This window comes from Triticum urartu, chromosome 2 (assembly GCF_003073215.2).
Source record: "Triticum urartu cultivar G1812 chromosome 2, Tu2.1, whole genome shotgun sequence".
Classification (NCBI taxonomy): domain Eukaryota; kingdom Viridiplantae; phylum Streptophyta; class Magnoliopsida; order Poales; family Poaceae; genus Triticum; species Triticum urartu.
The window spans coordinates 665122939-665145001 of NC_053023.1; positions in this window are offsets into that span (position 1 = coordinate 665122939).

Genomic DNA, 22063 nt, shown 5'->3' on the forward strand with positions numbered 1-22063 from the left:
ACGTGCGCGCGTGTCTAGACCGGTCGGTGGGCATGGCCGTGCGTCGTACGTGCGTGGTGCAACCGGTTTCGCAACACCCGGCAGGGCCGACGACGGGCATGTGCGCCCAGGCGAGTGCGCGCCGCGATCACGCAAACTCCTTCTCTTTGGTTTTCACTAGTTTTCCTTGTTTTCTCAGTTTCTTTTCCCTTTTTGTAAATACACCTTATTTTTCATACACATTGTACTTTTTTGTGTACATCCGAATTTTCATTTTTTTTCTATTTATTAAATTTCTAAAAATGCATGATTATAATTTCTCAAATATATGTTTTAATTTCTTGTACAAATTTTACATTTTTTGTATACACCTAAACTATTTTTATATGTGTTTATTATTTTTAAATAGATGATTAGCGTGTTTGGAAATACTTGTTTTTTGAAAAAAAATCAAATATGTGTTAACCATTTTCAAATACATGCTGAAACTATTTTTTACTATGAAAACATTTTTATGCATTGGATAATTAGTCTACCAAAGGTGTTAAAAACTTTTGTTGAAATGAGTGAACTTTTATCAAAATGTAACGTACACTTTTTTGAATTTTACGAAACATTTAGTTGGGTTACACAAACATTTTTCTACATTGTATAACATTTCGAAAAAATGTCAGGAATATTTTTTTCTATTTATAAAATTGTAAAAACGCTTTGATATTATGATCTGCCCGCGCAAAGGCAGAGCTTCCTTCCTTCCTCGCGCGTGGGTCCATGGCTGCACTTGCGTCTTGCTGCGTGCTGGCCTCGGAAGCACGCTATGCAGCCGGCGCTACCCGGTGCGGTGCTCCCCTACAGTTCCAAGTCCGTCATGTCCTGGCACAGTGCAGGGTAGCAGCTACGTCAGTAATGTACTCCCTCCGTTTTAAATTACTTGTTATGGTTTTAGTTCAAATTTAAATTAAAACCACGACGAGTAATTTAAAATGGAGAGAGTAGTACTAGCAGTATCTCGTGTTTGGTTGTTTGGCACGAAAATGGCAGGCAAAGGCACGGATGGATGAGGATTCAGGCGGGGGTCATTCTTTGTTTCTGGTCCAGGGACAAGGGGACGGGGCTAGGGTAGGGTGCATCTGCATCCTGCGACGGAAAACCAAGGCTTGCATGGTGCTACGGCTCGTCAGCTCGCATCGCATCCGATAGCTTGGGGTTGGGCTTGCTTATCCATCCATGGGTACGTAGTAGAGATGGAACCGGGTGGATGGATCATGGACGGGGACGGGGCACGTACGCGCGGTACCAACCGGCGGGCGGCGCCATGTGTCCGGACTCCAGACCGGTTGGTGGGCGCGGCCGTACGTGTGTGGTGCAGCGGTTTCGCAACTCCTGGCAGGGACCGACGACGGGCATGTGCGCCCACCCGAGTGCGCGCCGCGATCATGCAAACTCTAAGGTGTGTTTGGTTGCAGTTTGGAACCAGGGACGAAGCTAGAAAAAAAATGTTTAATAGGATCGTGTCTATGATAGTGGGGTCATCTTCTGCAAATAGACAGTGATTGGTACTAAGTCAGTGAAGAATTTCTTAATTTCATTGAGGTCAATTGACCCCAATGCTTACAAGGGAGCTACGTCCCTGTTTGGAACAGTACCTGTATTATATGTCCATCTTAACCCAGCCTGATTGCTGAAATACAGCCTCAAATGCAGCAGATGCAACTTGTTTGGTTGCCTGCATCGCATCGAGAGGCGCCTACCCTCTGCTATTTGGTTGTTTACATTTGTGCTTAAGATGTGAGCAGATGCAAACTTCAGCTCTTTGGTTGCAAACAGCATTTGTGTTCTGCTCACCCCATTCAAATGTGGTGGCCTTACCACCACACATGATCAGCACAAACAGCAACATCACAACAGCAAGATCAAACAAAGCAAGCAATGTAATGACAGCAAACTTAACACAACAAACTACTTAACTAGATAGCATAGTCTAGATTAAGAGCAAGGGCATCCTCCTTCCCTGCTGTGCCAGGGTGCTGCACCTGGCCAAAATATGAACATGTTCCCAACACAAGTCTCGCCACACACCCTAAAATTTCTCCACTAACACCTGACTTAACTTAATTACATAGCCTGCTCGATGCCACCAAGGCAGTTGTGTCTGCTGCAACGGTACTTGCACATCACCGACGAGTCGTGGTTGTAGATCTGAACCTTCAGTCCGAGTCCGGAGATGCGCACAACGACGAGGTCGCCGGGGACGATCTTGTGGCAGCGGCAGAAGTAGTTCCACCCCCGGCCAAGCACCATCTGGCCCTCGAAGTTCTGGACCTGCACCCAGAACACGCACCTCTTGTTGGCTGAGAGCCTGACCACGCGCGGGAGTCGCTTGATGACTAGCCAGGTGTTCATCACCTCCACGAACTTGGGAGGGACGACGAGCATGGCGAGGTCCTCGTTGTCCTTGATCTGTGCGTAGAATCTCATCGGCTCCCTGGCCCCCTCCTCGTGGCCCTGCCTCAGAGATCGTCCCCTCGAACGAGGCACACTCATGAAGGCGATCCTGCCAGGAAGGTCCACTGTCCTAAGCCACCTGTTCGTGGGGATGAGATCCTCGGCGCTCTCAGCTCCGGCCACGACCTGAACTCCTCCACCCGCCACATCCCAGTCAGTCTTCAGTATCTTGTCAGGCAACATGACAAGTATTAGTATCAAACAAAGCAAGCAAGCAAGCAAGCAAGCAAGCAAATGCCACTGATCAGTGGACTTGCCCAACAGCAAGTGCCACTGATAAGTGGACTTGCCCAACAGCAAGTGCCACTGATCAGTGGACTTGCCCAACAGCAAGTGCCACTGTTCAGTGGCATGTGCTCATGGCCAAATGGCAATGATCAGTGGCACTTGGTATTGGGCAAGAGCACTAATCTACTTGCTATAGTGCAAATGGCACTGATCAATGACACTGATCAGTGACTTGCCCAATAGCAAGTGCCATTGGTAAGTGCCATTTTGCCCAACAGCAAGTGTCATTGATAAGTGGCATTTGCCTAGGACCCTTGTTGTTGGGCAAGTCACTGATCAGTGGCGTCTTCTTTGCTGCAACTGGCACTGATCACTGCACTATCCTAAACAAGGAAATATCTAAAAATAGCAACAACAAGTGCCAATAGCACCCATGTGCAGCCATGCAGATTTGGGACCATTGTACTACATGCACGTATAACATCCACTCATGGCACAAACCCTAGCTTCAACATGCAACATGAAAGAAGGACATGATCCTAACATGAGCATGCCATCAGTCAACATGATTCTAGCATTCATCACTCAACATGAACATGATTCTAGCATGAACACAGCTACTAGCATGTAGCACAAATCTAGCATGTAGTAGCACTCGCACTAGCATGAACATGATAGCATTAACATGAATCTAGCATGTAACACAGCTACTAGCATTCTAGCATGAACACAAGCAGTAGCACACACACTGTACAAAACAAGAACAGATCAGTCCGATTGGATTCGATTGGGATCGCATCCAATCGGATCTGCTAGAATCCTATCAATCCTAGCACATGCCTAAAAAATTAGCCGCTAATTACATCTAGGAGCAAGATTGTTGGGGATTTGACTCACCGGAGCACGCGCAGCCGCGGCGAACCGAGGCCGGGGTGAAAATCCCGGCGGAAACGATAGAGGTGGCGGAGCAGAGGACGAGCCTACCCCGGCGACGGCCTGCGGCATCGGCCCCGTGCTGAACGCCACGCCGGAGGTCGAGAAGGACGGCGCCCCGCCGACAGGAGAAAACCCTCGGACAGGGGTCAAGAAAACCCCCGAGGCCAATGGTGTCCCAACAAGGGGTGGCTCCGTTGACGGTGCCGGCGCCGAGCCCAGGACCACCAGGTCCGGAATCGGCGGCGGAGCAGGAGCGGTCGGCACCACATCGGCCGGCACCGGCGCTCGTGGAGGCCGGCAGCAGATGGGGGACTGCGCCCGCAGCGCCGAGGCCAGGTCACGGCCCGAGTTCTGCAGCCCGGCCAGCCAGCGCTCCTGGATGCTGGAGACGCGCTGGTCGACCGGGATCAGAGGGCGGCGCGGTGGTGGGCGTGGCGGAGCCATCAGAGCAGAGGAGAGGAGAGGGAGGGGCGGTGAGGGAGAGAGGGAGCGGTGGGAACAGTGCGCCTGGGCGGTGACAGGAGAGTGGGGGACGAGTAATAAGACGTCGCCTCCGTCTCCCGCGCTGCCCGAGGCATGCAACTGCCCCACAAGCGCGGCCGCACCTGGCCAGGCTCGCGAGAAACTGCCGATTTGGCAGTTTTCGCCGGGCCAGGCTGCGGGCTGCTTTGAGGTTCGTGCGGGCCTCAAACCGCATGCAGCCCAGCCAACCAAACAGGCCACACACATCCCGCGCGGGCCTGGTTGGGCTGCATGCGGGCAACCAAAGACGCCCTTGTACTCTCTCGCGGTTGAGTCAGGACGCCGTAGTAATCCTTGCTCCGGTCCCCAGATGGGTCGGACGGAGCGTGCTATCCAACCATGTGTCAATGTTCCTTCTATAGATCACTGCAAGCGCTACACAACGCTGAATGCTACTATTCTAGTGAATGGGGCGCGCCCAGGGCGCGCCGCCTAAAGGGTGACTAGGCGGTGCCAGGTAGGACAACGCTCATCCAGCAGCCCTTTTTGGCTAGCTTTACAATCGAGAGCACATTTCATTAAAAAAGACTGTTGCTTCAGTTCAGTACCATTGCCAGATTGGCGCGCTTCAGTTCAGTACCATTGCCAGATTGGCGCATTTCACCTGATCAGTACTACAAATTCTATCTCTCTACAAAAACACTATAGTGATGCTGCGAGCTTGTCGCACTGCGCCGGCACAAAGGCCAGCATGTCCTGTCGAGGTCATAGATGACTTCTGTGTTCTGCTGCTAGTAGTTGTGGATGACGGTTTGGTCCCCGCCATCATGTCTAGCACCAGGCACATGACCTACACGCCGTTGTCCTCCAACACGTAGTACCCCAAGGCAGCTCCCAATCGCTGCCGTCCAGGTGGAGCGTTAGCGATAGCACCAGCACGGGCGCGCCCCCCTGTCCCCTGCCGCTGCCAGTTCAAAGCAGAGGTCCAGCTCAGTTCAAGAGATAGTAGGTTGTACCTCCTCTTTGATAGTTGAGGAGGCTCGGAGCTCTAGTATTACCTGCATTACATGCCTACTCATAAATTTAAAACCCGTTTGGTTAAAACCTCATATAACTTTCAGAATAAAACATGGCAAAGCAGAGTTTTGATAATAAAAGCATGCAACGAACCAGGATTTTTGATAAATAAAATCAAGAGGCCATGTTATGCTCCAACAAGCTATACTGCAATAGTCAGTTCTATCATCAAACTGATTACATAATAGATGATACATTGTTCAGGCATGTTCAGGAGATAAGCTTAAGATTTAAAACTGAAAATACATAAAAATCAACTGCCATATACATCCCCATAACTAAAGTAAGCACAAAATGAGAAAGTTATAGTTTTTTTTAACATATTGCTTCTAGGTCTGTAGCACACTATACATTAAACTACACATGCCCCCTAAGCAATTTCAGATCTCCTTTCAAACTACAAAGTTCATCTAGAACTGTGATAACACATAACAATGAATAATCCATATAGGCAAAAACACCCAGAGTCTATCCAAGAAGACCGCCTTGACAGTGCAGATATATCAAACAGATCAGTCTAAATTTTAAGCACTAACAAATTCAGTTTTTGCTGCTCCCTAGAAACGGGAAAGCGATTTGCAGTCTCATACCTCTTTTCTGAGGTTGTCGCCGACGCCTCCTTCATCCCTGAGATCCTCCTTCGGAGCTCCACTCGCTTCAAGCTCTGTAAACAACACACACGCCACACCACAGAGAAAACACCAAATCAAGCGGTTAGCAATCCATCACTGCCATATAGGCATCGAATCCGATCCGATAGGCGCAACGAAAGATTCAAAACCTACTCATTGTTTCGTCGTCGTCGAGGAAGGCATCCTGAGTCGGCTCTGGCACACGAGCGGATCCTGAAGAAACTCCTAAAAAAACAGATCATCGTCATGTGGACCAAAAATCAGACGAAGATTTTACCTAGATCGGGCGCGACTAGTCACCTTCTGACAATCTGCAGTAAGCAAAATGGAAGCGAGGTGAGCAAACCGTCAAACCGATGGCAGGCACAATAAACATGCATGTCAATGAAGCAGTATTCTCAAATGATGTACTTACCTTTAATTATCTGTTGCAGGATAGAAAGTTGAAGCGATACTCGACTCCCTTTGATGTCAGGCTGGATAGAGCTCTGAAGAACTACTCTGGTTGTGTCGATAGAGCTCTGAAGAACTACTCTGGATAGTTACTGCTGGCTAAGTTTAAGAGTTAAAATAGTGTTTTGGTTGTGTCGATAGGCTCTGTTTCTACTCTTTGTAGGAAGAATGATTTGTAGATTTGGAGTCTACTCCAACTGAATTTTGTGTACATTGAAATGGAGATGCACCAGTAATTTTGTGTACATTGAAATGGAGAATTAGGCTTGGATTCCCATTACTCTTATCCTACCTCGGCAATTTCGGGTTAGGATAAAATCATGGGTTTTCCCAAAATAAAATAAAACATCCTAGTAAGAAAGTAACATAAGAATCAAAGCCTATCAGAGAATTAGGCACTTCTGTTGGCATGACAACAATCAGATAGAACAAAACCTACAGTCCTCAATTTTTATTCCATCTGTAAAAGATGAACAATAAACTTAATCTATAAAACTCGTCTCGAGACTGCCATACTTTACCCAGGAGCCAGGAAAGCTAGAGTGCATATCACACATACATTCAGGCAAGCAAATAACTTCGATTGAATCCAATCCTTTGCATATATGGCATAAAGGCATCTAGAGAAGAAAAATACTTGATGATGTCAGTCTACCTTGCCAAGCTCATCAAATCCATCCAGCTGATTAAGAAGCTCCATCCGCATCCGCGGGAAGTCATCACTGGTTCCCTCACTAAATTTTCTCCCACCAATTTCATTGATTTCATCCATAAAGATAATGCATGGCCAGAAATAACAACTTTAAAAAATGAAACAAAATTTATGAGCAGCATAAATAAACAAAATGGTGATATAAGTTGAAAGATCTCATAAATGCATTTGTACTTATACTGAGATCAATTTGATTTCTTCTTCTCGGGCAAAGTTGGTATTGAGATCTAAAGTTTAAAATCCTTCAAAGCTCTAAATCATATGAGTTGATTAGCACTGGTGTTGTGCGAATTACCAAGTAAGATCATTGTCCCGAGAATTGTTGTGACAACATTAGTCCTTAAGCAGTAAAGTTGTGTTCATGCAAATAAAAATGAAAACCAAGGAGACCTTTCCAAGGACAAAAGATAACTCACCTTCAAATCCTTGGCAAAGCATAGCCTTAGTTCTTGAACTGAGCTCTTCTTGCAGATGATCTGCAGTGAGCCCCAAAAGAATGTTTGATAGTATCAATAGTATGAATGACATCACTGAGTGCACATTTTTTACCGTTGGAGATCAAGATATCCCCGATCGCCAGTATTCCCTGCAATTCAAATTCAAATTATAAAACTGTAAAAGAGACAATTTTCTATGACATAGTTTAGTAGGAGTCAAATTCATCCACACTACAACTCAAGTGGTTTTATGTTTGTTTTCTTCATCTAGAAACCAAGCTAATTTGAATAACAAAGTTTTAGGTGTATAGCCAACAAAAGAAACCAACAATTCCTACAAGAAAAGACAGTAATAAGCTATGCGTAATGAGTTAATGGCCATATGCTTACTGTAACATTATATCTGATGTAGAGATCACGGGCAGTAGTGAAGTACTGTAATTCTTCCTGTACAGCAGGGGTCGAGCATGTTCCATGCCTATGTACAAATTAAACAAATGGCATAGATTTAGCAATGGAAATGAGACAATGTTTGTGCACATGGATAACAATTAGCAAGTCTTTCTTATGACAATAATCTAATTCATTAGGTAAATGGATTGAAGAAATTTCCACACTAAAGGATCCATGAACAACCGATTGAGCAGCACATATCAATGCCATTATGCAAAACAACATGCAAAGGAACAACAGAAAAGGTTAATGACAATTCCAACCAAGGAGTAATTCTAGAGTCCAATCCATAGTTCTCACACTATACCTCATCATCGTACACATAGAAATTCGACATGATCGACCTGAACTATCTCAACACCATCCCAAATTCGATATAGATAGTTTGAGATTTCTCAACAGCAACTTTGAATTTTCCATACATGTTCACTGGCAATCGTCATCCTCCTCCTCCTCGAAGAAGAAGAGATTTCACACCCTATCTATCCTGGAGAGAAATTTAATCTGCAGAGATTCAGATTAGATTTGGTATTAGATCCAAAAGACATCCACGCTACTTCATGGATAGCGGGAAGACCGAAAGGGAGAAGGCCAACACAGAGACCCTCTATGCAAGAAACTTGTAGCTTCATAGGTAGCCTGAGCAATGGCTGAAATCATGCAGAACACCCAACAAACATATCACTTAGCACAAAACCAATAGCTCTATTACTACACCAGAAGGTTCATATAAGTACAGTTCTTGTGAAAATTAAAAGACATGCTTCAAGAACACCTAATTGGCAGCATTAAGCTTCTACGATATCTGCACAAACCAATTCTCTCACACGTGAGCTGCAGCTTAATTAAATAGATTCAGAAGAAACACGAGTACATATATCAGTGCATAAACCACTCTTCTCAAAGCTCAGCTGGTCTAAGTTCTGATATCTTCATTCTTCATATCCTCCAAAAAAATGCTTTGATGTGCAGAAACCAGACCACTTCAAGTTCTAGTGAATAATACAATTGTCACTGAAATAGCATAAGCACTTGCATTCCTATGTACTTTAGATAATGTGTTGGGTGGATAAACTGGTGTATTGCAAAGGAACACATGACAGAAAAATCGAATAACATACATCAAAGACAATATTTTACCATCTCAAATTAACTACTGCAACTATTTGATTTTGTTAATCACAAAAAAATCAACTTTCTCGTTTCCATCCTTTGTGATTCCTTTTGTCGTCTTATATAGATTGTTTTCAGCACACATTCTTCATTTAAGCGCTATCCTGTTAATTCTTTCATTATTCACATAAAAAAATTCAGGTAGGATATTATTTTGTTTGTATAAATATGTTACTATTATTATTTTACTTGACAAAAAAGACAACTCTGCCTCCAAAGGTTTGCTTTACATCTTCAGGCCAGATAGGTATGTGGCACTATACGACGAATTCAGTTATAATTCAACCAAATGGAGGACAAGCGTCCGAATTGCCGAGCATCAAAACCAAAATGAAAAAAAAGAACCAGGAATTTCAGCAATTACTAACCTTCTTTAACCAATCCTAGCAAGACTGGCAGGTACTCTTCCAACGCCTGCAGGATATTACCAGTGCTAGATCCTTCACAAACCAGTGACAGAGAAAAAACAAACTCAGTGTCAGTTCAGAGACCAACATCTTGCACATCCTACAGATTTCTCTATTTTCTGTGTCGTACATGATTGCACGATGATTGAACTTAACAAATCGTGTTACATCTCTAATGCAGTCAGCGGCCATGCATCATATGCCTTCAATAGTTACAGAAAAAGAGGCGTACGGAAGATAAGAAAGGAAAGAGACGCAGTCACCTATACTCGATCTCCAGACAGATCGTCTCTCTCTGTCGCTGTGCATGAGGGACGAGGACGACGGCGGCGACAGCACGGACTGGTTGGCCTCCTGGTGCGTCTCTCCGGCGCATCAGCCTAGCAGATTTCCTGTTTATCCTCCTACTTGCATTGTTCAAAACTGAACCTGCCTCACTTGTTAAATGATTTCAAATTAAACACTGTCTTAAAAAACGACCATGCTATTTATATCTTTAATGCCATTGATAATAGAATCCAAATTTCCATTCATGATTTTTTTAGCAGACAACGAGGCCAATAGATTGATATGAGTTTTCTGGCAACCAAGGTGGAGTTTTTTTTTTCTAATGTGTATCATGCATACAAAAGTAATATAATAGAACAAAGGAAATTCTGATGTTGTTATTAATCTGTTATCACCGTAACGCGAAAATATAAACATATATAACCTCCAGGTCCTTCCTCTGAAACCATCTTCTCTTGAGCATAAATCCTGCTCCCATAGATCATCGTTTGGACTGTAGTCAGCTCTGCAACGCAAGAATATATCAAATAGGTTAACAGAGTACGAACCATCAAGTTAGGGAGTTACCTAAAGAAGCGCAGCTACTCATGCTCGTCTAATGAATATTTACTTGTACCCACATCGACTTGTCTAACTCCCGGTAATAGGAAATCTAGGAATTTTTGTACTTAGGAGAATAGATTAGCTTGCTGAGGTAGAACAGAAGCACTACTTAAAAAAGCATAGGATAGTAGAGTTCAAATGCCATAGTACCAATTTCGTGAGCACAACACCACAACATTTGCAGGCAGGCAGGCAGCCACTCAAGTTCATTTGTAACCTAAATTAATCGCCATCAATCTGAGAACTGAACTGCTAGTTCCATCTATATCATTAGCGTAAACCAAATGACAAGGACGAATCTACCAGAAATACAGGACCACGTGAAGCAATCATCCTACCCCAATTCAACAACAAGCAAATCGTATCATATGGGAGGCGAGCACAACCGACCACGCAAGCGAGTTGAACCCAACGCACCTCAAGCCCGTGTGGCTCAGATCCAATCCTACGCCTACCAAATCGAGACGGTGGGGCGGGGTGGGGTGGCTGAAGGAACGGAACAAGGGAGCTCACCTGGGCAGGGTGGATGATGAAATTCACCAGCTTGGACTGGGCGTCGGTCTGGCCGGGCCTCTCGACCTAGATGACGCCCTTGAGGGGCATGTAGCCGTCGCTGACGCCGAGGAGGATAGGGTCCTCGGCAGAGGGAGATCAGGAGGGCCCTCGCCCGCAGCCGCGTGGGTGGGAAGGGAGGCGCGGTGGGGCGCGTCCCGCGCGCCGATGGCTCCCCAAATTCGGCGAAGCTGATAAACGAGCAGAGGAGGCGGCGGCTGCATTGGCGTGCGGAAGGAGAGAAGGTCGCGTGCAGGGAGGGTGTCGGTGGCTCGCGTCTATTCTTTTTATCGCTTCGTTCGTACAGTAAAAGCTGGCACAGTAAAAGTAGACAGATGGGCATCGCGAGGAAGCGCCGTTGATGCGCACCTTATTGTTTTGGATGTGCTTGAATCGCTACAGAACTAGTGCGAGTGACCCAGTGTGCTAGTACTACAGGACGAGTACATCTCTTATCTCTAGTGTTGTTAGTTAGAAAAAATTCTCATTTGATTTGCTTAACAACGCTTGGCTCAAGCATGTAGTAGCACGCTTTATCCTCGCTCCTCCTTCACCTCCTCCGTTTGTGTTGGCAGCCCCTGCCCACCTCAATACAAAAGAATTCCATTTTAAATTTCAAACACAAAATCAAGTACTGTAATACTATTGCAACATCGAATCAAACACGAATGATGGAGAAAATGCGACAAAAAAAAAGCATCACCAAGAGAGAAGTCTATTTTTAGTCCCTCAACTCTTCGACCTGTCTGGCTTTGGTTCCTCAACTTGAAACCAGACTAGTTGCACCCTAACATCCTATGTGGCGTGGACATTTTGTCGAGCAATTGGCGTGCAGTTTCTGCCGCTGCCAGTAAACGCCTCAGCCACCACCAACATCATTGCGTCGGTTAAGTCCACATGGCGAGACACTGACCCCATCGTTGTGGTCGTCGTCATCATGCGACGGAAAGCGAAGGCTTGCATGGTACTACACCTCGTCACCTCGCATCGCATCGGCTCGGCATCGGCATCGGTTGGGGCTTATCCGTCCATGGATCATGGACGGGGACCAGGGACGTACGCGCGGTACCTACCGGCGGAATGCGTGCGTCCACACCGATCGGTGGGCACGGCCGTGAGTCGTACGTGCCGTGCGTGCGTGGTGCAAGCGGTTTCGCAACGCCCGGCAGGGCCGACAACGGGCATGTGCGCCTAGGCGAGTGCGTGCCGCGATCACGCAAACCCTTCTTCCCGCGATCGAGTTTGGTCGTAGGAGGCCTGGGCGTCCGGTTAGACCGAACTGATCGGTTCGGTGACTCGGTCTATTTTAAATTTCGGTTTCTCGATTTTCCTGACCGAACGGTCCTACAAGAAATCAACAACCGAGCGTTCGGGTCACTGATAATACGGTTCGGTCTTAGGTTACAACCGAACAGATCCGAAATTGGTGGGAAGTAAGAAATCGGGTGGGCAAAATAACATGAATGGCAGAACACGAATCAAACGAAACATCATACAGAGGATGTGGGGGGTTCCGGGAATGGTAAGAGCGAAAAAATGCCGCAGGATATCGCTAGAACCGGGACGCCGACTGTGAAGAAGTGATTGCCGCGACCGAGTCGGAGCTCGATGGAAGTCGTCGGCCACCGCCGCGCGGGAGTCATGAGCGCCTCCAGCCGCCGCCGCGTAGGACCCATGGGCACAGCCGGCCACCGTGCACCGCTATGTTTGCTCGAGGTGAGAAAATGGAGGCGGCGGCGCAGTGCGTGCCTGTATTTGGATAAGGTTGCTTTTTTTTAGGTGCACTAGGGACTATTAGAACTCAATGACGTTTGGAATACAAATAATGTCTGGTAAGCACCCTAGCCACATGTGGCGACCTACTGGCAGTGATACAGCTGCCTTAACTAAATCATGAGCTTCAAAATTACATTCTCTATGCTCAAACTTGAAACAAACATCCCTGAAGTCGCTGCTCCGATGCTTAATTTCAGTGACCACCATTGCGTAAACAGTGGCTGCTCCCTTGTTGATACTCGTCCCCACCTCAAGGCAATATGAAGCAATAACCAGGCTTTGGATGTGTAGGTCTTTAGCTAACGCCAAGGATTCATTAACCGCATGTGCCTCCAATGATGCAGCATCCACAAGACCATCATAGACTGTAACAGAAGCACCAAGATACTGTCCGGTATGATCTCTACATACAACCCCCGCTGCACCTCAATCACCTTGGCGGGACAGGCCGCCGTCTGTATTTAACTTCGCAGCTGTGCCTGCTGGTGGAATCCACCTCCGAGCACGCCGTGCCGGTTGTGCTATCGGTTCATGCGGTTTTCTAGCAGAAGCAATTTCCAGGTCTTGAAGATACCTATTGATGAAACACCACGTAGAAATCGGGCTTTGGAACTCATTGTCATGTATGGCCCTCCGTCGAGCCCACCAAATTGCCCACAAGGTCATCAAAATCCGTGCAAGATCCTGCTGTGTTGTCGACTCGAATAACCAGAAAAGCCATAACCGAGCATCGTCGGTGTTGTTTGATATTACGTGCTCCAGGAGCTCCTCATCTCCTAACGCCCATGTACACCTTGCCATGCGGCAGTTGATTAGAGAGTGACGCCATGTATCATCCGACGCCCCGCAAATTGAGCATGCATCAGTCGTGGACATATTCCTTGAGCATCGAACGGATCCAATAGGAGTGAAGTATGAGCTAGCCTCCAAACAAAGACTCGAACCTTTGACGGAATTTTTACTTTCCACAGCTCGGTCCATGACTTCTTTTCAGCTGCTATGTTGGACTGGCCAGAACGGCGCTCAAGCCAGTCTTCACGCTGTGTTTTTACTGCAGCGATCATCCTATACGCTGACCTGACTGAGAATACTCCCCGCTTATCATAATGCCATGCCCAGAAATCTTCCTGGATGTACAACATCCACATCAGGAGCTATCAAGTGTTCCTCAAGCCGCTGCCTATCCCACGTTCTGGTAATGGGATCAATTAGTTCAGATACATGTACAGGTGGATTTTCAGACCTCGGACAGATTGGCCTGAGTTTGTAGTCCCTAGGTATCCAGTTTTCCTGCCAAATATTTGTCCCATTACCATTGCCAATCCTCTTGATTAGCCCTAAAGCAAGCACTTCCCGTCCCTCGAGGATCGAGCGCCACACCTGAGACGGAGCCGAGCCCAAAGTAGCTTCCAGTAAATGACAGTTTGGGTAATACCTCGCTTTAAGGATTCGAGCACTAAGTGAATCTGGCTCCTGCATTAGCCTCCATGCCTGACGGGCTAGTAGCGCCAAGTTAAACAACTCTATGTCGCGAAATCCCATGCCTCCCATATACTTGGGCATCGACATAGTCTTCCACGACACCCACGCAGTTTTCCTTTGCCCATCCTTACAGCCCCACCAAAACCTTCGAATAAGTCCATTAATATGTTCACATAAGCCCCGAGGCAACTTGAAGCATGCCATTGAGTAAGTAGGTATTGATTGTGCAACAGATTTAATCAGTACTTCCTTTCCGTCAGCAGAGAGACATTTCTCCATCTATCCCTGAACACGTTTCCAAATTCTATCCTTCAAATATTTGAAGCACCCTTCTTTAGATCTACCCACATCCGAAGGCAAACCCAGGTACTTTTCTGACAAAGATTCATTCTGCACTTCTAGTATATTTTTAATGCTTGCCCGATTAGTCTCAGTAACACCTTTACTAAAAAATATAGAAGATTTATCCACATTGATCCTCTGGCCGGACGCGTCACAGTATTGCTGCAATAGATCCTTCACTTTGGTGGCACTGTCACTCGTGGCCTCAAAAAATAATAAGCTGTCGTCTGCGAAGAGTAGGTGATTAACTGCAGGTGCATCAACAGCCACTGAGACACCCCGGACACCTTCCCCTTGTGCCTTCAACATGCATGATAGTCCCTCGGCAGCAAGTAAGAAAAGGTACGGTGATATTGGGTTGCCCTGCCGAATTCCCCTGGTAGGCATAAACGCATCCAAACTTTCACCATTAAAAAGGACAGAAAAGGAGACCGAAGACACGCATCTCATAACCGTATTCGTAAACCTAGGGCCGATCCCAAGTTTTAACATCACCGCCTTCAAATAAGGCCACTCTAGTCTGTCATACGCCTTCATCATATCAAGCTTCAAAGCACAAAAACGATTACCCTTTACTCTTCTGGTTTTCATATAGTGTAGGCACTCATAGGCTGTGATAAAATTATCAGTGATAAGTCAACCGGGAACAAACGCCGACTGCTCTTCGGAGATGACATCGGGGAGGATAAGTTTCAGCCTGTTAGCTAAGACCTTTGAGGCGATCTTGTAGATCACATTACAAAGACTTATTGGCCGAAATTGCCCTAAAACTTTTGGACTAGCAATCTTTGGAATCATTACGATGAACGTTTTGTTTATCTCCTCCGGGGAATCCTCTCCTTCAAGCACTCTAATGGTCATTCGTGTTACTTCATCACCGCAAAGGTCCCAGTGCCTTTGAAAAAAATGTGCCGGAAAACCGTCTGGACCAGGTGCTTTTGTTGGGAACATCTGAAAAAGAGCCTCTTTGACCTCCTCTCTGCTATAGTCTGCATTCAGGCGGGAATTCATCAAACCATCTACCCGAACTGGTATGTGTGACAACACCTCTTCCATGCCAATCGTCCCTTCTGATGTGTATAAATTAGCATAAAACTCATTTGCCATGTCAGCTAACTCTCTCGGATCCGAACAAGCAGACCCATCTTGACGATCTAGCTGGGATATTTTATTCTTGGCCCTCTTAGCACTAGCTTTCCGTTGAAAGAACTGAGTATTATTGTCGCCTTCCGACAACCATGTCACTCGTGATCGTTGCCTAGCCATTATCTCCTCTCTGTAACATAGTTCAACCATGCGATCCTCAATACGCTTCTCCTCTGGTCCAGGCCCCACCCGCGTTGGGTCAACTCGTATTGTGGTTAGCTGCATGCGAAGCATGCGCAATTCCTGACGGACCGAGCCAAAAGTGCCCCGTCCCCAGTTGGACAAAGACTTAGCCACTGAATTTAACTTGTCTGCCAAACCAGTTACGGACTCAGCCACCCCTTCAGATCGCCATGCATCCTCTATCACTCTTTGGAATCTAGTATCTGTCTCCCATGTACACTCGTAGCGGAATGGACGTTTGACCGCAATTCTCAGGTTATTTACTTCCAGCTCATTTATAAGAAGAATCGGGCTGTGATCACTCTTGGCTGCTGTTAGATGCTCCACACTTGCAAAAGGAAAGAGGCTTGACCAGCTCGGACTGGCCAGAGCCCTATCTAGACGAACTCTGCAATACTGACCTCTAGCAACACGTTTCTCCCACGTCCAGTCCAGTCCTTTGTAGCCTAGATCATACAGGCCACAGACGTCAACAGCATCCCTGAATCCTGCGATCTGGGAGCTATCTCGAGGGTTAGGCCCCATCTATTCTTCCGGCCTTAGGACCTCATTGAAGTCTCCAATACACACCCATGGCAGTGTGCTTTCCCCTCTTAATCTCTTCATGGTATCCCATGTTTTATATCTCAAACTACGGTTCGCCTCCCCATAGAAGCAAGTAGTGAGGCGCCACTAATCCTTCCCTGGTTCTGAAATCCATGAATCAATGTGATACTGTGAATAATTTTTTATTTCAAGATTGATAACATCTTTTGAAAAAATACAAAGACCACCACTTCGTCCCAAGCTCGGAACGGCAAACCTATTATTAAAACCTAAAGAAACCGCCAATCCCTCCACTTGGTTTTTCGCTAGTTGAGTTTCAACGATGCAAAGAACCGACGGCGCACATGACTCCACAAGATCGCGGAGCTCTCGAACCGTCGCGGGGTCGCCAATCCCACGACAGTTCCAACACAAAGTCCTCATTAGACTCGGCGGCCCTCCTCAAAGGAGGCCGCCTCATAGGATTGATCCATGTCTTGTACTTCCTCACTCCCGTCTTGCCTCCTTCTCTGTACTACCGGGTCCTTCCCCGGGGTGCTTGTCGAGGGGTCCAAGGAACTTGGAGTCGACCCCTCAATCAAAAGAACTGTGCCAGCCACCTTACCAACCAGATTCGGGATGGGCTGGCCCCTAATGTTAACTGTACCATCAGCCGAAACTAAATGTTTCCGGGCATTGTTGTTTCCAGACGGCACCTCAAAAAATCGGCAAGTGTAAACCTTTGTTGTGGGTTCCCCTTTGCTGCCTCCAGGATCTCCAGTGCTCCCGGCTCCTCTTCCTCTCCCATCTGAACCCCCTCGACCAAACCTTCCTCCACTTTCTCCTCTCCCCCCATTCTGCCTCGCCCTCCTCCATTACTTCCTCCCCGATTGCCCATGGAGCTGTCATTTATTGGTTCCGGGGCCCATAGCAACCAGTCACCCCATTCGAACGAGATTGGGTCGTGTACACCGTCACCACATTCTTTAGCTAGGTGACCCATTAATCCACATACGAAGCAAAAGTCCGGCAACTTTTCATAATAGACCCCATACTTCACTCTCTCCTTCAGTGTTATTAGCACAAAACGGACAAGTGGTTTATTAACATCCAGAAAGACTCGAGCCCGGAGTGTACTCGATGGATTGATACGCCCTTCATTGACCACCACCGTTGAAAGGATCGATATAGTTGACTAGAGGGGGGTGAATAGGCAACTAACAATTTTTAGCTTTTCTTTAACAATTTAAACTTTGCATCAAAGTAGGTTGTCTAGATATGCAACTAAGTGAGCAACCTATATGATGCAACAGCGATAGGAACACAAGCAAGCAAGAGATACAACATAAATAAGCTTGCACAAGTAAAGGCACGAAATAACCAAGAGTGGAGCCGGTGGAGGCGAGGATGTGTTGCCGAAGTTCCTACCCTTTGAGGGGAAGTATGTCTCCGTTGGAGCGGTGTGGAGGCACAATGCTCCCCAAGAAGCCACTAGGGCCACCGTATTCTCCTCACGCCCTCACACAATGCGAGATGCTGTGAATCCACTATTGGTGCCCTTGGAGGCGGCGACCGAACCTTTACAAACAAGGTTGGGGCAATCTCCACAACTTAATTGGAGGCTCCCAACAACACCACGAAGCTTCACCACAATGGACTATGGCTTCACGGTGACCTCAACCGTCTAGGGTGCTCAAACACCCAAGAGTAACAAGATCCGCAAGGGATTAGTGGGGGGAATCAAATTTCTCTTGGTGGAAGTGTAGATCGGGGCCTTCTCAACCACTCCCGAGCAAATCAACAAGTTTGATTGGCTAGGGAGTGAGATCGGGCGAAAATGGAGCTTGGAGCAACAATGGAGCTTAGGGTTGGAAGAGGTGGTCAACTAGAGGTAGGAGACGACCCTTTTATAGTGGTGGGCGCAATCCAACCGTTATCCACTTAACCAGCCCGCGACGCATGGTACTACCGCTCTGGAGGCACAGTACTACCGCAAGGCCACGCGGTACTATCATGGGCCACCACAGTACTACCGCGGCAGCAGCGGGGGCTAGAGTAGGCCTGACAGGGGGCAGTACTACAGCGAGCGCGGTACTACCGCTCCCCCTTGCGGTACTACCGCAAGGCAGGAAAGCCCTAGCCAGGGAAGGGCGCGGATGAATAAAATTACGTCCGTGCCTACTTTCGCTGGAAAACAAACGGTGCAAAAATCCGACACGGTACTACCGCTGGGGAGCGGTACTACCGCGTGGCTGCTGGATCAGGCCGCGCACGGTACTACCGCGCACGGGGCGCGGTACTACCGCAGAGGCGCGGATGTAAAAAATTACATCCGCCCCTACTACCGCAACACAGAGGTACTTGGCCTGGGGGCCACAGTAGTACTGCTCCATGAAGGAAATATGCCCTAGAGGCAATAATAAAGTTACTATTTATTTTCTTATATCATGATAAATGTTTATTACTCATGCTAGAATTGTATTAACCGGAATCATAATACATGTGTGAATACATAGACAAATAGAGTGTCACTAGTATGCCTCTACTTGACTAGCTCATAAATCAAAGATGGTTATGTTTCCTAACCATGAACACAGAGTTGTTATTTGATTAACGAGGTCACATCATTAGTTGAATGATCTGATTGACATGACCCATTCCATTAGCTTAGCACCTGATCGTTTAGTATGTTGCTATTGCTTTCTTCATGACTTATACATGTTCCTATGACTATGAGATTATGCAACTCCCGTTTGCCGGAGGAACACTTTGTGTGCTACCAAACGTCACAACGTAAATGGGTGATTATAAAGGAGCTCTACAGGTGTCTCCAAAGGTAGATGTTGGGTTGGCGTATTTTGAGATTAGGATTTGTCACTCCGATTGTCGGAGAGGTATCTTTGGGCCCTCTCGGTAATGCACATCACATAAGCCTTGCAAGCATTGCAACTAATAAGTTAGTTGCAAGATGATGTATTACGGAATGAGTAAAGAGACTTGCCGGTAACGAGATTGAACTAGTTATTGGATACCGACGATCGAATCTCGGGCAAGTAACATACCGATGACAAAGGGAACAACGTATGTTGTTATGAGATCTTCGTAGAATATGTAGGAGCCAATATGGGCATCCAGGTCCCGCTATTGGTTATTGACCGGAGATTTGTCTCAGTCATGTCTACATTGTTCTCGAACCGTAGGGTCCGCACGCTTAACGTTACGATGACAGTTATTAGGAGTTTATGCATTTTTGATGTACCGAAGTTAGTTTGGAGTCCCGGATCTGATCACGGACATGACGAGGAGTCTCGAAATGGTCGAGACATAAAGATTGATATATTGGACGGCTATATTCGGACACCGGAAGTGTTCCGGGTGATTTCGAAGAAAACCGGAGAGCCGGAGGGTTACCGGAACCCCCCGGGAGAAGTAATGGGCCATATGGGCCTTAGTGGAGAAAGAGAGGGGCTGCCAGAGGTGGGCCGCGCGCCTCCTCCCCCCTGGTCCGAATTGGACTAGGAGAAGGGGGTGGCGCCCCCCCTTTCCCTCTCCCTCTCCACCTCTTTCCCCCTCCTAGTAGGAGTCCTACTCCTACTAGGAGGAGGACTCCTCCTGGCGCGCCTATAGGGGCCGGCCGGCCTCCTCCCCTTGCTCCTTTATATACGGGGGCAGGGGGGCACCCCTAGACACACAATTGATCCTCGTGATCGTTCCTTAGCCGTGTGCGGTGCCCCCCTCCACCATATTCCACCTCGGTCATATCGTTGCAGTGCTTAGGCGAAGCCCTGCGTCGGTAGAACATCATCATCGTCACCACGCCGTTGTGCTGACGGAACTCATCCCCGAAGCTTTGCTGGATCGGAGCCCGGGGAGCGTCATCGAGCTGTACGTGTGCTAAGAACTCGGAGGTGCCGGAGTAACGGTGCTTGGATCGGTCGGATCGGGAAGACGTACGACTACTTCCTCTACGTTGCGTCAACGCTTCCGTTGCGGTCTACGAGGGTACGTAGACAACACTCTCCCCTCTCGTTTTGCATCACCATTTTTTTTTTTTTTTTTTTTTTTTTTTTTTTTTTTTTTTTGGCTTTTTTTTTTTTTTTTTTTTTTTTTTTTTTTTTTTTCTTTTTTTTTTTTTTTTTTTTTTTTTTTTTTTTTTGTTTTGTTTTTTTTTTTTTTTTTTTTTTTTTTTTTTTTTTTTTTTTTTTTTTTTTTTTTTTTTTTTTTTTTTTTTTTTTTTTTTTTTATGTTTTTTTTTTTTTTTATTTTTTTTTTTTTTTTTTGTTTTTTCTTTTTTTTTTTTTTTTTTTTTTTTTTTTTTTTTTTTTTTTTTTTTTTTTTTTTTTTTTTTTTTTTTTTTTTTTTTTTTTTTTTTTTTTTTTTTTTTTTTTTTTTTTTTTTTTTTTTTTTTTTTTTTTTTTTTTTTTTTTTTTTTTTTTTTTTTTTTTTTTTTTTTTTTTTTTTTTTTTTTTTTTTTTTTTTTTTTTTTTTTTTTTTTTTTTTTTTTTTTTTTTTTTTTTTTTTTTTTTTTTTTTTTTCTTTTTTTTTTTTTTTTTTTTTTTGTTTTTTTTTTTTTTTTTTTTTTTTTTTTTTTTTTTTTTTTTTTTTTTTTTTTTTTTTTTTTTTTTTTTTTTTTTTTTTTTTTTTTTTTTTTTTTTTTTTTTTTTTTTTTTTTTTTTTGTGGGGTAGATTGACAACACTCTCCTCTCGTTGCTATGCATCACCATGATCTTGCGTGTGCGTAAGAATTTTGAAATTACTACGTTCCCCAACAGTGGCATCCGAGCCTAGGTTTTATGGTTTGATGTATATGCACGAGTAGAACACAAGTGAGTTGTGGGCGATATAAGTCATACTGCCTACCAGCATGTCATACTTTGGTTCGGCGGTATTGTTGGATGAAGCGGCCCGGACCAACATTACGCGTACGCTTACGCGAGACCGGTTCTCCCGACGTGCTTTGCACATAGGTGGCTTGCGGGTGACTGTTTCTCCAACTTTAGTTGAACGAGTGTGGCTACGCCCGGTCCTTGCGAAGGTTAAAACAGCATCAACTTGACAAACTATCGTTGTGGTTTTGATGCGTAGGTAAGATTGGTTCTTGCTTAAGCCCGTAGCAGCCACGTAAAACTTGCAACAACAAAGTAGAGGACGTCTAACTTGTTTTTTGCAGGGCATGTTGTGATGTGATATGGTCAAGACATGATGCTAAATTTTATTGTATGAGATGATCATGTTTTGTAACCGAGTTATCGGCAACTGGCAGGAGCCATATGGTTGTCGCTTTATTGTATGCAATGCAATCGCTGTAATGCTTTACTTTATCACTAAGCGGTAGCGATAGTCGTGGAAGCATAAGATTGGCGAGACGACAACGATGCTACGATGGAGATCAAGGTGTCGCGCCGGTGACGATGGTGATCATGACGGTGCTTCGGAGATGGAGATCACAAGCACAAGATGATGATGGCCATATCATATCACTTATATTGATTGCATGTGATGTTTATCTTTTATGCATCTTATCTTGCTTTGATTGACGGTAGCATTATAAGATGATCTCTCACTAAATTATCAAGAAGTGTTCTCCCTGAGTATGCACCGTTGCGAAAGTTCTTCGTGCTGAGACACCACGTGATGATCGGGTGTGATAGGCTCTACGTTCAAATACAACGGGTGCAAAACAGTTGCACACGCGGAATACTCAGGTTATAC